General features: G+C 41.2%; 1 protein-coding gene across 1 annotated transcript in view; it reads right to left on the bottom strand.

Moving 5' to 3' along the window:
• GOLM1 (golgi membrane protein 1) overlaps positions 1-15,221 on the bottom strand; it is a 93,708-nt gene that overhangs the window by 74,429 nt on the left and 4,058 nt on the right. The window lies entirely within an intron of this gene.

Here is a 15,221-nt window from a genome sequence, read left to right on the forward strand (position 1 = left end):
TCTTCTGCGGGCGGCGGGAAGCCACGGGCCGCTCGAGGAGACACCGCCGCGCCGGCCCTTCTCCGGCCCCGCCGCGGCACTCGCTCTGGTCGCCGCTGCTGCAGGAAGCTCGACAGAGGCGCCACAGCGCTTCCAGGTGGGTCCCTGCCTCCCGCTTCTGCCACTTCCCGCAGCACCAGCGGCTCCTTCCGGTCCCCTCCTTTCTCCTCTCCGGGACCGACCGGCTCTGTTTTTCTTTTCATATGGAAATTTTGCCCATTTTTCTTGGTTTTTTAAATACTCGAATCTGTCACTTTTTTTCTTTAATTATTTTTGAATTTTGTTTACAATTAGGCACTTCCCTACTCTAAGTTTAGAAACATTTATCCATGTTTTCTTCCAATATACATATGGTTTCATAGTTAAATTCCACCACTGCTCTGTCATTTGGTCACACTGTGGTGTGCATGCTGGTGTGATGCACGCATGCTGGTGTGATGCACGCATGCTGGTGTGATGCATGCATGCTGGTGTGATGCATGCATGCTGGCGTGATGCTAGGAGCTTTGCCAGAGATATATACCATGTTACAGGGTTACCCATCAGGGACAGGTTTCAGGGGAGCTTCCAGACTAACACAGACTAGGACAGAGGACGTGGCAATCCACTTCTGAGTAAAATGGCCATGGAACAAACTTATGAATGGCAGCAGAACATTGTTTGAAACTCTGCCAGAAGATGACCCGTTCAGGTTAGATAGCACTCAAAATACCATTAGGAAAGAGATGGCCCCTCAAAGTAACATTAGCATTAATGACATGGATGGAGCAAAGCTTTCAGAACCTTCTTTTGCTGATGGGCATAACTCAAAATGAGAAGAAAAGGCTGCAAATGGCCTTTAATTAGCCAAACATGGATGTACGAAGGATGAGTCTAGAAAAACTGGGAGCTGTCAAAAATGAAATGGAACCAATAAGGATCAGTATTCTAGATATCTATGAGCTGAAATGGACTGACATTGACCATTATGAATCAGACAATCTGTTAAGAATGACAGAATGAATTAGAATGGCATCACACTCAACATCAAAAAAAATGTTTCAAGATATATCTTGCCATACAATGCTGTGATGGATTATTACTGTATACCTATGAGGAAGGTCATTAGTATCACTATTATTCAAATTTACACACCAATGACTGATGCCAACAAAGAAAAAAACTGAACATTTTTACCAACTTCAACGGTCTAAAGCAGGAGCCCTGATGGCATAGTGGATTACAAGTTGGTCTGCTAACTACAAGGTCAGCAGTTTGAACCCACCAGCTCCTCTGAGAAAGAAAGATGAGGTATCTGTTCCAGGAAAGATTTATACCCTCAGAAACTCAAAGCAACAATTCTACTCTATCCCTTAGGGTCATTATGAGCTGGAATCAACTTGATGGCAACAAGATTAGTTTTTTGGGGGGATTGACGGTCTAAAATTGATTAAACATGCAATCAAGGCACACTGATAATTACTAGTGACGGAAATGTAAAAGTTGGTAAAAAAGAAAGACTAAGGGGCACCTGACCCAAGCCAAGATATTTTCAGTTACCTTATATACATTTGAATTCGTGTTGGTGGACAATATTGCAAGTATCATGAACTTCCAGAAGAAGAATCAAATGTCTATTGTGAAACACAACGAGAATGCTCCTTAGAAGCAAGGATGGCAAGACTTCATTTCACATTGGGCATACTATTAGGAGAGACCACTCCCTAGAAAAGGCATCATGCTTAATCAAGCAGAGAACCAGAGAAAAAGAGTAAAACTAGATGGATTGACCCAGGGACTGGAACAATGATCCCAAACCTAACAACAATCGTGAGGATTGAAGACCAGACATTGTTTCATTATGTTGTACATTAGGTTGTCAGAGTCAGAACTAAATATATAGCATAGGCTGCCAAAAGGAGGCACAAATCTGTTTTGATACATGTACAAACAGAAGGATGGTAAGACTTGGTGTCATGTCCCTTGACTATGTTATCAGGACAAGCCAGTCCCTGGAGAAATTCATCAATACATCCTGCTTGTAAAGTCGAGGCCCAGTGGGAGAAAATAATACTTTCAAGGAGATGGACTGACACAGTGGCTGCAACAATGGAATCAAACCTAGGAGCAATGGTGAGGATGGTGCAGGACCAGGCAGTGTTGAACTCTTATATGTAGGGTTGCTATAAGTCAAAACCAAATAGATTGCACCTAACAGTAGCAACAGCATATTAAAATTTTAAGTTCATCCATTTGGCATTGCTTTTTGATGTGAACCAAATCTGATGTTGAGCTAATTCTGAATAAGAAGGAGAAAGTCAAAGAATAGTTTTTCTTGTTTAGGGTTAACCAGTTCTTCCCTTCACTGAATAATCTATTTCCTAGTATTTTGAAAGGCTATCTTTGTCATATGCTAAATTCCTTAGTAACATACTTTTACATGGGGCCCTTTGAAACCAGTAAGTTTGAAACAGAAAATGAGCTCAAATCTCATTTTAAGAGAAGTATACATAGGATCATTTTATATACTTCCACCTTTCTTTATTCAGTCAGTGAAAAATTGTTAAAACAACTACTATGTAACAGGAATTTTGCTACCCTGAAACAGGTGAGTGTGGTATTAGGAAAATAAGCCCTGAAACATATGCCAGCATCTGTTCTCGGTTCCATTTTTTTCCTAGTTCTACTTATGAGGAACTATAAGAATCTGCGTGTGTCTCACTGTCCTCAGGATTATTCTAATGATCTCACTCGTTAAGACAGGAGAAGTGCTTAGAAGTGCATCTCATTCGCTGTCATCAGGCCAAGTCTGACTCAGTGAGCCTACAAGACAAAGTAGAACTTCCCCATGGGTGTCCAAGACTGTTTAAGTATGTATTGGAGTAGACAGTCTTTCCCCTTCCGAGTGGATAGTGGTTTCAAACTGCCGATTTTGTGGTTAGCAGCCCAATGTGTAACACACTAAGCCACTGGGGCTCCTGAACCTCATCTCAAAAAACCAAGTTCACTGCTTTTGAATCAATTCTCACTTATGGCGACCCTGTACAGCAGGGTAGAATTGACCCTGTGAGTTTCCAAGATTATAAAACTTTACAAGAGTAAAAAGCCTCATTTTTCTCCTCTAGAGCAGTTGCTGGTTTCAAATTGCTGCCTTGTGGTTAGCAACTCGACTCACAGGCCACTGTGTCACCAGGGCTTGAACCGTATCTAGCACACAGTAATTGCTAATAGAAGTTGACTGTCGTGGTAGTAGTTCCCCATTGGGCTGCTAATGACAAAGTCATCAGTTTGAAACCACCCCCCAATCCTGAAAAGAAAGATGAGGCAGGGCTGCCCAAATAAGAAGATTGCCTCGAGGAAAGGAGGAGGAACACTGAGCCTGCAGACTCCAGCTTTGCTTCACTAACTTCCAATAACCAAACTTACTGCTATTCTGATTCACAGTGACCATAGAGGATCAAGCCGAACTGCCTCTGTGGGTTTCCCTGACTATAAACCTTTATGGGAGTAGAAAGCTCTGTCTTTCTCCCTGAGAGCAGTTAGTGGTTTTGAACTGTCGTAAAACCCAATGCTTTCCATGTTTGAAGCTGTTATGTGTATCTGTGTTAAAAGTATCTTGGTAAGTCAGGAAAGTCATGGGAAAAAAACTTTATGTTCTCACCTAATGGCCTAGTTTATTCAAAAATTAAGCCAATTAGCAAATAAAATGTTACTGAATACACACGAGGACATTTAAAACGCTTCTGTGAAACGAGCAAATGCATTACTATTTTTCTTTTTGTCGGTTTTTTTTCCTTCTTTTACTTTTCTTTTAAATTTTGTATGTGAGTGGCTTTTTTGTTTGTTAGCTTGTCGGTGTTGCTGCCATCGATGCCATGTTCTTATGTGCCACTTTGGTGCTGTCAAAGCCATCCCAAAATTTATGCACATATTACTATATCTACAGGTCCACCTAGATAAGATAAGCTAGACAAACAATATGAGAAGAAAATAATGGGACCAACGGTCCTGGGGGGACATGAGCTTGTGGGAGGTAGGGGAAGGGAAGAGGTGTTGGCCAACCCAGGGACAAGGGAACAACAAGTGGTTCAAAACCAGTGGAGGGAGGGGATGGGAGGACTGGTAGGGAGTGACCAAGGGCAAGGTAACTGAGAGGAATTATTGAAACCAGAATGTAGGCTGAACCTGGTAGTAGGACGGGAGGAAAGTGTAAGGAAATAGAGGAAAGGAGTAGGAGGCAAAGGGCATACATAGAAGCCTAAATACAAACATGTACATATATAAATATATTTATGATTATGGGGGAAATAGACCTATGTGCATGAATTTATAGGTTTAATAGTAGGGTAACAGGTGGACTTTGGGCCTCCTCATGCGCATTCCCTTAATACAAGAGCACCTTGCTCAGCTAAACGGTCATTCCATGATACCCACCTTCCTGACATGATCGCTAAAGACAGATGTGTGCATAAGCAAACATGGTGAAAAAACCTGATGGTGCCCGGCTATCAAAAGATATAGCGTCTGGGGTCTTAAAGGCTTGAAGGCAAACAAGCAGCCATCTAGCTCAGAAGCAACAAAGCCCACAGTGAAGAAGCACACAAGCTTGTGTGAACACGAGGTGTTGAAGGGATCAGATAGCAGACACCAAAGAACAAAAACCATCATTGTGTGAGCACCTTCCCCACATAAACACTGAAGATAAATGTGTTCATAAGTAAGTGTGGTGAAGCAGACTGATGGTGCCCGGCTATCGAGAGATATAGCACCTGGGGTCTTAAAGGCTTGAAAGTAAACAAGCGGCCATCTAGCCCAGAAGCAACAAAGCTCACATGGAAGCAGTACACCAACATGTGTGATCATGAAGGGCCGAGGGGACCAGGTTTCAAGCAACAAAGGCAGGGGGTGGGGGAATCATTGTAAATGAAGGGTGTGCATGATGGGGACCCAATGCCCATCTGTAGACAACTGGACATCCCTTGCAGAGGGGTAGTAGGGAGGAGATGAGTCACTCAGGGTTCAGTTTAGCCACAATGAAACTCACAACCTTCCTCTAGTTCTTAAAGGCTTACTTATTTCCACATACGATTTTTAATCAGTGAGCAAGTATACATGGGCAAGCCAATCAGATTAGTTTGCTTGACCTAAGTCACCACTGCAGGCGTAACACAGCTCTCCAAACAGTGGCTGGAGCCATACTTCTCTACATTACCTTTACCTTTCTCAAGGAAAGGGCCCCACCGGACATACAGGAGAAGCTGAGCACAACATTCAGAAGCAACTGCATCAACGCCAAGTCTCCAGCATTTTTATATTTTTCAAAACCATTTTATTGGGAGTTAATACACATATATCAATCACATCAAGCAGTATTGTACTATTGCTACCACAATCCATTTCAAAACATTATCTTTCTTCTTGAACTCCTAGCTATCAGCTCCCCTTCACTACCCCCTTCCTCTCTGTAACTGCCAGAATCCTTATTCTACTTGCAGTCTCTATAGTTTCATCAATTCTGGGGCTTATATACAAAATAAACAGAAAAATACATAACAAAATTTCAAGAGGGCTACTCCTGATGACAAAATACATCTGCGATAAACCCCAACATGAAAAAAAATCACAGAAAATGTTGAAAACCTGATCAGGCCTAATGTGCATCAGAGGGGGCGATCAACTGACAAGGTTTTAACCATTCAAATCAGGTCTACCATTTTGATCTCCTAAAGTCATCTTTCCAATGCACTCTGTTTGGTAACCAGTTTATTCCTATCTTTTTATTATGGACAGAGCATTGGAGGCTTATTGCCTGTGTAGAGCTCAAAAATGTATCTTGGGCTTCCACTCTGTCATCCATAGCCTTCTGAAAACCAGAATCTCACAATTGACGCTCTGATACTATTCCCTCCTTCAGTTTTGGGTTCTATGATTTACAATCCTTCGACCACTGATGTTGGTGTGCTTCTTCCATGTGGACTTAGTTGACATCTCACAAGATGGCTGCTGGTTTGGAAACAAGCCTTTAAGACCCCAGACTCAATTTAATCTGAGAATAGGGCAACACCTAATTTCTTTAACACACTCTACACATTCCAGCACTCTTTTCTTTTTTTAATCATTCTATTGGGGGCTCGTACAATTCTTATCACAATCCATACACATATCCATTGTGTCAAGAACACATGTACATTCTCAAAACATTTGCCTTCAACTTGAGCCCTTAATATCTGCTGATCATTTTCCCCTTCCTCCTCACTCCCCCCCCACCCACTCCAACACTTTCCGAGGGCTTAAAAATACTGTCCCAAAATAAAGTTGGAATCGCACAGTTAAGGAACTTCCCAATGGGCAGGAAGTCAAGTAGGTGTATACCTGTTAACTTGAGTGAAGAAGAGGGAGGTTGGCACAAAAAAAAGGGAAGGGAAGTGTTCTGTGAGTTAAAGCCAGCAGAGGTAAATGCTGCTACATACACAATCCTACAATAATATATGACTAAATGCATGGATAGCTATTTAGGCTGAAGGGGTATGGGAGGGAGAGTGGAATCTACTCAAAAATACATATGTAAATTTGACAGAGAATATTTGTATTTATCTTAGACATAAACAAATGTGTTGAGGGAAGGTGGTACTGGGCCTGAGAGGTTCACCAGGGTCAGCTGCATAATTTAGTTCACATAGACAATGCTCTACATCCTACTTTGGTGAGTAGTGAGTACGGTATTACAGGTTTGTGAGCAGCTGTCTCTGGAGAAAGACAAGGCTTTCTACTCCCATAAAAAGTTACAGTCTCAGAAACCCATAGGGGCAGTTCTACCCAGTCCTATAAGCTCACTATGAGTCAGCATTGATGGGAATGAGTTTGGGTTTGAGGTTTTAGGAGCTGGAATGACTCAATGGCAATAGGTTTGATTTATTTGTTTAACTTTGGAAAAATATTTACATTTCTGTGTAACTTAAAGGGTTGAGTGTTTGTTGTTGTTTGGCTTTCTCTTGGTCTTTCATTTCCCCCCACCTTGTGTCTACATCAGTAAAAGTGTAACATTTTTCCCTAAGTCTCTAGTATTGTCTGCCCCAGGAAACTGGACTCTATTTATAATACCTTCTTAATTTTCTTCTTCCTTTGTGCATTTCAATCAAAATCAAAATCTAATCATAATGCATCTCAGCTTATACAGGATCCTACCTGACTGATGAAGAAGAAATGGGGAAAGATAAGGAATAATACACATGCTGCCCAGCTACAGATGACAGAGAGCCAAAAAGAATACACTGAAGTCTCTTAGGTTCTGATAGCATGGAAATCAGAGTAAAATACAGCTACACAATTTTCTTCTAAACAAATGAACCATTAGACTATTAAAATTGTGTCCCTAAGAATTCAGCAAGGCAACATTTGTAAAGATGGTGATTAACCAATGAGACATCTAGAATGCCAGCCCAATGGAGCTCCCAAACAATGATAGCTCCAGGAAACTTCATATGGGGTGAAAGAACCGCTCAGCAGAACCCAATCACCTCACAGACTCCTGAGAGACAATAAAATGGTAGGCTTAAGCTTTGGGATGGTTTTTTATGTGGCTATGGGTAATGAAATCATAAATTGCTGAGTAAAAATAGTTTCAAGAGAATAATCACTGTTTTGTTCAGAAAAAAAAATCAAACCCACTTAGCATATTTCCCAAGGCAGATAAAAAGATTGATAAGAGAAGATCTACAAAAATTGTTTTGTCCCAGAAAAGTGGGTGAAGGGAGATGCCAGACAGTGTAAGATATGATAAACTAATAATTTATAAATTATCAAGGGTTCATGAGGGAGGAGGGAGCGGGAGGGAGGAGAAAAATGAGGAGCTGATGCCAAGGGCTTAAGTGAAGAGCAAATGTTTTCAGAGTGTTGAGGGCAGCGAATGTATAAATGTGCTTTAAACAATTGATGTATTTATAGATTGTAATAAGAGTTGTATGAGCCCTCTATAAAATGATTGAAAAAAACCAATCCCTCCTCCCCCCCCCAAAAAATTGTGTTGTCCACTGGAGACAGTGTGGGAATTGTGCCTGATCTGAAACCACCACACCGATGAGGCAAAACACTAAGAACATGCAACAGCAAGGGGAACAGAGTAAGGAAGACCAGAGTACCAAAAATAGACTTTGGGGACAGGGCGTGGCACCCCATCAAACTCGACCTGAAAACACCCCTAAATGTCAACAAACAGACCTTGAACTATTTACAGGGTTTTAAAAAATCATTGTTTGTTTGTTTTTATAGATATCAAAGTTTATTAGTGGTTACTAGGGTCAGTATAAAGAAAGTGGGGGGTGGTTATATGGATCATGGAATGTTAGCTTGCAAGCAGATTCTTGTAAGTGCTGTCAGAAGGTTTAAACTTGTGATAACTGAACAGGCAAAAGTTGTGTGACAGATATACAAGGGGGCTTCAAAAAGTTTGTGGGAAACTTCCATTATTTTCTAATTTATTTGCAGTCATTACTGGGGCGATTTCTTGCTGCTGATTTCGTACTGGCCTGCTCTTCCACCTGCATGACCAGGACCAGAGCCTTCTTGGAAGCTTGCAGGACTAAGAGTTCATTGGGATGCATGGCTATGGTGGGTTCTTTGTTCTCAATTTTCTTGAGGTTGTAGTCTGGCTGCTTGGTCATCTGGGGAGAGCTTAAGTCAGGTTGGCCCTTGCTTTGAGCTGAAGACATTCAAGGAGTCTCAGGGAGGAGGCACAGCTGGGCGTGTCAACTACACACTGCTCAGGCTGCGGGTGCTTCACTGCCACAATGCCCTGTGAACAGCAAGTAGGACCCACCCTATGCTAATCATTGGTTTTTGTTGTTTTATTTTCTTTTGTTGCTTTGTTTTGCTCTGTCTTGTTTTTGTGTATATTATTACCTCTGCAAGTCTATCTAGATAAGATAGGCTGGATAAATAATCTAGAGGAGATAACAACAGGACTGATGGTTCCAGGACATGAGACAGGAGGCGGTGGTGGAAAGTAAGTAGTGTTAACAAACCCCAGGGAAAAAGGAACAACAAGTGATTCAAAATCAGTGGCGAGGATGGTGTAAGAGGCCTGGTAGGACTTGATCAAGGGCAACGAAACTGAGAGGAATTACTGAAACGCAAATGAAGGCTGAACATGAGTGGGACAAGAGGAAAGTAAAAGGAAATAGAGGAAAGAACTAGGAGGCAAAGGGCATTTATAGAGGTCTAAATATAGGCATGTACCTATGTAAATATATTTATATATGATGATGGAGAAATAGATCTATGTCCACATATTTATTGGTTTAGTATTAAGGTAGCAGATGAACATTGGGCCTCTACTCAAGTACTCCCTCAAAGCAAAAATACTTTGTTCTATTAAACTGGGATGCCATGATACTCACCTTCCCGACATGATCTCTGAAGACAAATAGGTGCATAAGCAAATGTGGAGAAGAAAGCTGATGGTGCTCAGCTATCAAAATATATAGTGTCTGGGGTCTTAAAGGCTTGAAGGTAAACAAACTCAAAAGCAACAAAGCCCACATGGAAGAAGTATACTAGCCAGTGTGATCACAAGGTGCCAAAGGGATCAGGGATCAGACATCAAAGAACAAAATAATCATATCATTGTGAATGCGGGGGAGTGCAGATTGGGGAACCAAAGCCCATCTGTAGGCAACTGGACATCCCCTTACAGGAGGGTCATGGACAGGAGACGAGCAGTTAGGGTGCAGTGTAGCAACGATGATACATACAACTTTCCTCAAGTTCTTAAATGCTTCCTTCTCCTACTATCATCATCCCACTTCTACCTTCCAAATCTGGCTAAACTAGAGGATGTACAATGGTACAGATAACAACTGGAAATACAGGGAATCCAGGATAGATGAACTCTTCAGGACCAGTGGCAGGAATGGTGATATCGGGAGGGTGGATGGAGCGAATGTTGCGTAGAAAGGGAGAACCGATTACAAGGATCTACGTATAAACTCCTCTCTGGGGCACAGACAACAGAAAAGTGGGTGAAGTGAGATGTCGGACAGAATAAGGTATGACAAAATAATAATAATTTATAAATTATCAAGGGTTCATGAGGGAGCGGGGAGTGGGGAGGGAGGGGAAAATGAGGAGCTGATGCCAAGGGCTCAAGTAGAAAGCAAATGTTTTGAGAATGATGCTGGCAACAAATGTACAAATGTGCTTGACACAATGAATGTAAGTATGGATTGTGATAAGAGTTGTACGAGTCCCCAATAAAATGATTTTTTAAAAATTGTGTCGTCAACTGGAATAACACAAATGCATGCCTGTTGGTAGGGAAAGAGGGAGGATTGACCTCCAGGTCGGGGGAAGAATGACTGAGGATGCTTTTGAGGACACTAGGTCTGGGGGTGTCTTTGGTGACATGTAAGAAATGGGTCACATTGAACTCAGGAGGGTGTAGATATCCTGGGGACCCAGGCCAGGTGCTATGAAACACTGGGACACTGAATCCTGCATCTTCAAGGTACGCAGCATGCTCCAGAGACTGCATCAGTGAGATGTGATGTGGGCATTCCACTGGGTGAACTGGACTCTACTTCAGACACATTTTTAACCTGAGGACATAAGTTGGAAAGTACATGGTGTTTGAGGAAGAGGAAGACAGCTGTACCAAGACTGTTGAACTATTGGAAGGGGGGGCAAAAAAGGTCTTGCTACATCAACACCCTCTAGGCTATATTCAGATATGTATTATTCTGGCAAACCTATGATGGACATTGATTTAATTTGTTTATGCTTGTTCACATTAGGGCAGCGTTTCTCAACTTGTGGGTCACAACCCCTTTGGGGATCTAACGACCCTTTCACAGGGGTCATCCAATTTATAACAGTAGCAAAATTACAGTTATGAGGTAGCAGTGAAAATATTTTATGGTTGGGGGATCACCAAAACATGAGGAACCATATTAAAGGTTCGCTGCATTAGGAAGGCTGAGAACCACTGCATTAGGGTGTATCTCAGAGGTGCTATGCCACTGGGGTCACCCTCTTGGAGTCATGTTAATTGTTTTTCCAGGTTTTTTTGTTTTGGTATATGAAACAAGCATTGATGAGCCTATAGGGACAGCAAATAGAACAAGGGTTACGAGGTGGGTGGGGAGATAAAAGGAGTCTATAAAGGAAAAGTATGATTGGAAACTGATTACGGACATAATTGTACATTCTGCTTGACATGATTGATCTATGGAATGGCATATGTATTAACTCCCAAGTAATAACAAATTAAGAGAAATATATATATACAGAAATGGACCTGGGGCTCACACTAAATCCTAGCTCCAACTTAAGAACAATTAGTTCTTACATCACAGACCTTTTCCACACTCACCCTCAGGAGGGCATACAGAAGATACAGATGCTATAGCAAAAAATATGACTTTTATTTATTATTATTTTTAATTAAGTCTCATTTTTATTTTATCTTATTTTTTATTTTAAAAATTCCTTTTACCAGGGGCTCTTACAATCCATACATCAATTGTATCAAGCACGTTTGTACATATGTTGCCATCATTTCAAAAACATTTTCTACTTGAGCCCTTGGTATCAGCTCCTCTTTATTCTCCTCCTTCCACCATCCTCCCACCCTGTGAACCCTTGATAATTTATGAATTATTATTATTTTCATATGTTACACAGACTGCTGTCTCCCTTCACCTATGTTTCTGTTGTTCATCTCCCTGGGAGAAGGGTATAAGTTGATCATTGAGATCGGTTCCCCCTTTCTCCCCCCTTGTCCCCCACCTTCTCCCTATCCTTATGGTATCACTACTCTCATTATTGGTCCTGGGGGGGTTATCTGTTCTGGATTCTGTGAATTGACAGCTCTTATCTGTACCAATATACATGCCCTAGGTGGCCAAGAATTTGGATGGTGCCTGGGTAAGAGATAATATAGCATCTGGAGTCTTAAAGGATTTGTCTCCAAACAAGCTGTCATCTAAGTGAGATATAAACTAAGTCCACATGGAAGAAGCACAACATCATCAGTCACTGAAGGACTGTAAATCATATAATCCGAAGTTGAAGGAGGATTAGTATCAGAGGCTAAATTGTGAGGATCCAGTTTGCAGAAGGACAAGGATGGCAATGGAGTCCAAGATTTATTTGTGGAACTACATAGGTAATAAACCTCGAGAGAACTTCCTCTATTTACAATTGAGGGATGGGAGGAAAGGGGCTTTGGAGAGATGAGTATAGAAGATCAAAGGCATAAATATGACTTGAACAGTTAAAACTCTGTCAATGGATCCCGCCTATGATGCAGGTTGGACCTATCTGGTTTCCAAATGTCAGGGGAAGCCAGCCCCTAACACATCATTATGGATCCGGTAGGCACAATTGTACAGAGATAATAAGTAAAGATCATAGTAAAGTTATGGAGAGCATGAGAGATAGAAGTATTGAAATAAATGGAGTCAGACACAGTTCATGGTAGCATGCTAACCTCTGCCCCGCTTGGTGGTCCATGTAGAGGGAGCCCAGGCTTTTATCTTCTCTGGGGACATGCAAGCCCCCTAATTACAGATGAGGACATACATCACAGGAATGGGGTGTGCTATAGGTAATACAGTAATGAGAGGGGGTGGTCTAGGGAAATACACACAATAGGAAGAGGAGGGACTGGGGGTATACATGTGGCAAGATGGGCAGATCCTAGATTTAGGATGGAGCCTAACCTTGGTCATCCTTGGGCAGGTTTGACCTCTCTGGTGTCTCCTACAAGGAAACAGACAACTACTACTATCCTTAGCAGAAGGGAGTGGGCTCTGCTTGTTGTGGAATAAACAGTGGTGACTGTTTGCTCTAGATGGCTGATTACTCTTAGGGAGAATAACCCCTGACCTACTTCTGATGACCTCCAAGTGTATAGTCATTCTCAAGCAGCTGTTTGGCATATATTTGGGGGAGACAGCTTGGGAGAAATCTTTCTGTATCCCACATCCAAAAATGTCTGTATTTTTGGTTTTTAATATTTTGTTTTTTGTTTAGGGAAGTTGTGTTACATGTTTTCCTGTTTTTAGGTATATGAAACCCAGGATTGATAAACCTTTGGGGACAACAAGAATAAGGGTTCTGGGAGGAAAGGGATACAGTGGTGGTGATGGGGATAACAGGGAGATGATGTCAAGGATCCCAGATAGAAAACAAATGTTTGGAAACTGACTGTGGTAGCAACTATACAATTCTACTGGATGTGACTCATCTATGGACTGATATGTGTTAAATACCAATTAATTAAAAAATAAATTTTGTTGTGAAAGTGGGAATATGTAGGCGGAAAGCAGTGAAGAATTAATACAACCCTTATTGTTGTTAACTTTTCTCAAATGAGTCTCAAACTTCTGGCACGTGCACAATGGAACTAATGCTGCTGGCCCTGTGTTATTGTCATGAATGGCTTTGTTCCATAGGGTTTTCATCACTGGCTGGTATTAAGCCAATCACCAGGGCTTTCTTCTTCGTCTGAGAACTATAGTATGAGAGAAGCACTGTTGACAGTGGTAGCTGTGTATGAGGTGCACTAGCCAGGATTCAAACCTCAGGGTCTTCTGTGGCAGAGGAGACTCCATTACCAATGAACCATCACTTCCCTCTTATTTTTTACTTTAAAATTCTGCAACTTTTCTTCAAAGAGTGTCTCAATACAGAAGTCAAACAAACACCAGTTTAAAAAAAATCAAGATACAAGTAAGATATAATATGGTACATTTCTAGCCTTCCCAGATTTAATCATCTAATTTAGTGGAGTCCTCATTTTTTCAAAGTAGTCATTGTACCAAATGAACATATCATGACATAGAGGGAAGATAAAAATAGAGTCATTCAAACATATTGAGGGGTTATTTTATGCTGGGTCCCAGGACTGGGTCGGGGTGCAAAGCAGGTGAGGATGATCTCTCTTCTTAAACAGAAAGAAGACTTCGGTTCTTGCCTTGTACCTCGCACAGGTACAAAGAGTGCTGTAGGAATCTATGTACTCATTGGGTGGCAAAGGACAAGTTTTCTATCTCTACACTTCATATGCTCATCTGTAAAGGGATAAAACTCGGTGTCCAACTAAGTCTGATTTGCAAATTAAATGACAGTATCAAGGATATCACTGATCACCAAAGTCTTAATTAAAAGGGATTACTGTGGTATTAATTGACCTTTTTAAGTCTGTTTACTCATTTGGGGGATGAGTGTGTAGGGGGAATCAATTATATCTGTGCTCATGAGCATTAAGTTAAAAAATTATTTAAAATAGAAGTAGGTGATTACTAGCAGGGTACAAGCTTCCCAGAGGGTGTGAAAAATGTTCTATCAGGCTAGAAAAGAAAATTCTAGAAGTGATATACTTTTTCATCCAAAAAAAAGGACAGAAACTACATTTTACTGATTATATGCTTAAAGTAAAACTGAAACTGCTTTCTCACTATGTCCCTTCTCAGAAATCACTGTGGCCTGTTGATTGGGTCCACTTTGCTTCCACTTCAACACAAGGCAAAGCATTCTGGTTTGCATTCTGCACCAAGGAGTGTATTAACAGGCAACAAAACTATAAAGTTTAGGAGGATTTAGAAGATAAAAATTAAAATTCATTTGAGTTTTACTAATAAGTGCAAGCACAGGGAAAAACATAAACCGCACGTGACAAAGTAGACATTTTTCAGTGATGGAGCTTTACATGAGCCACATGATGATGTTAAAAATTATGGGGATGCCATCAGATCTGACAAGAAATTGGCCACAAATACTCGAAATTAAAAAGAAGGCACTTTGAAATAGTGTTTTTCTGCCACTTAATTAAAAATGGATCAAGCCCTGAGAGTATTTGAGACACCAAACTCTGCCATCAAGTCCATTTTGACTCATAGCAACCCCAAGGACATAAGTAGAATTGCCCTGGTGGGTTTCCAAGACTGAAGTATTTACAGAACTAAAGAAGGTCCTATAGCACTGCTGGTGGCTTCAAACTGCTGAACTTGTGGTTAGTAGCAATGTTTAAACCAGCTCATGTAAACCAGATCATGAGGATAGTTGTTAGTTGACCACAAGTCAATACCTGTTGGCTCCAGCTGAATGGTAAACCCATGGGTGCTGCCAGATTTTCAAGACTCTGATCTCTGAGAAGCAGTTTGCCAGGATTGCCTTCTGAGACACCTCTGAATACAAATACTTCA

The sequence above is a fragment of the Tenrec ecaudatus genome, chromosome 5, assembly GCF_050624435.1.
Source record: "Tenrec ecaudatus isolate mTenEca1 chromosome 5, mTenEca1.hap1, whole genome shotgun sequence".
Lineage (NCBI taxonomy): Eukaryota > Metazoa > Chordata > Mammalia > Afrosoricida > Tenrecidae > Tenrec > Tenrec ecaudatus.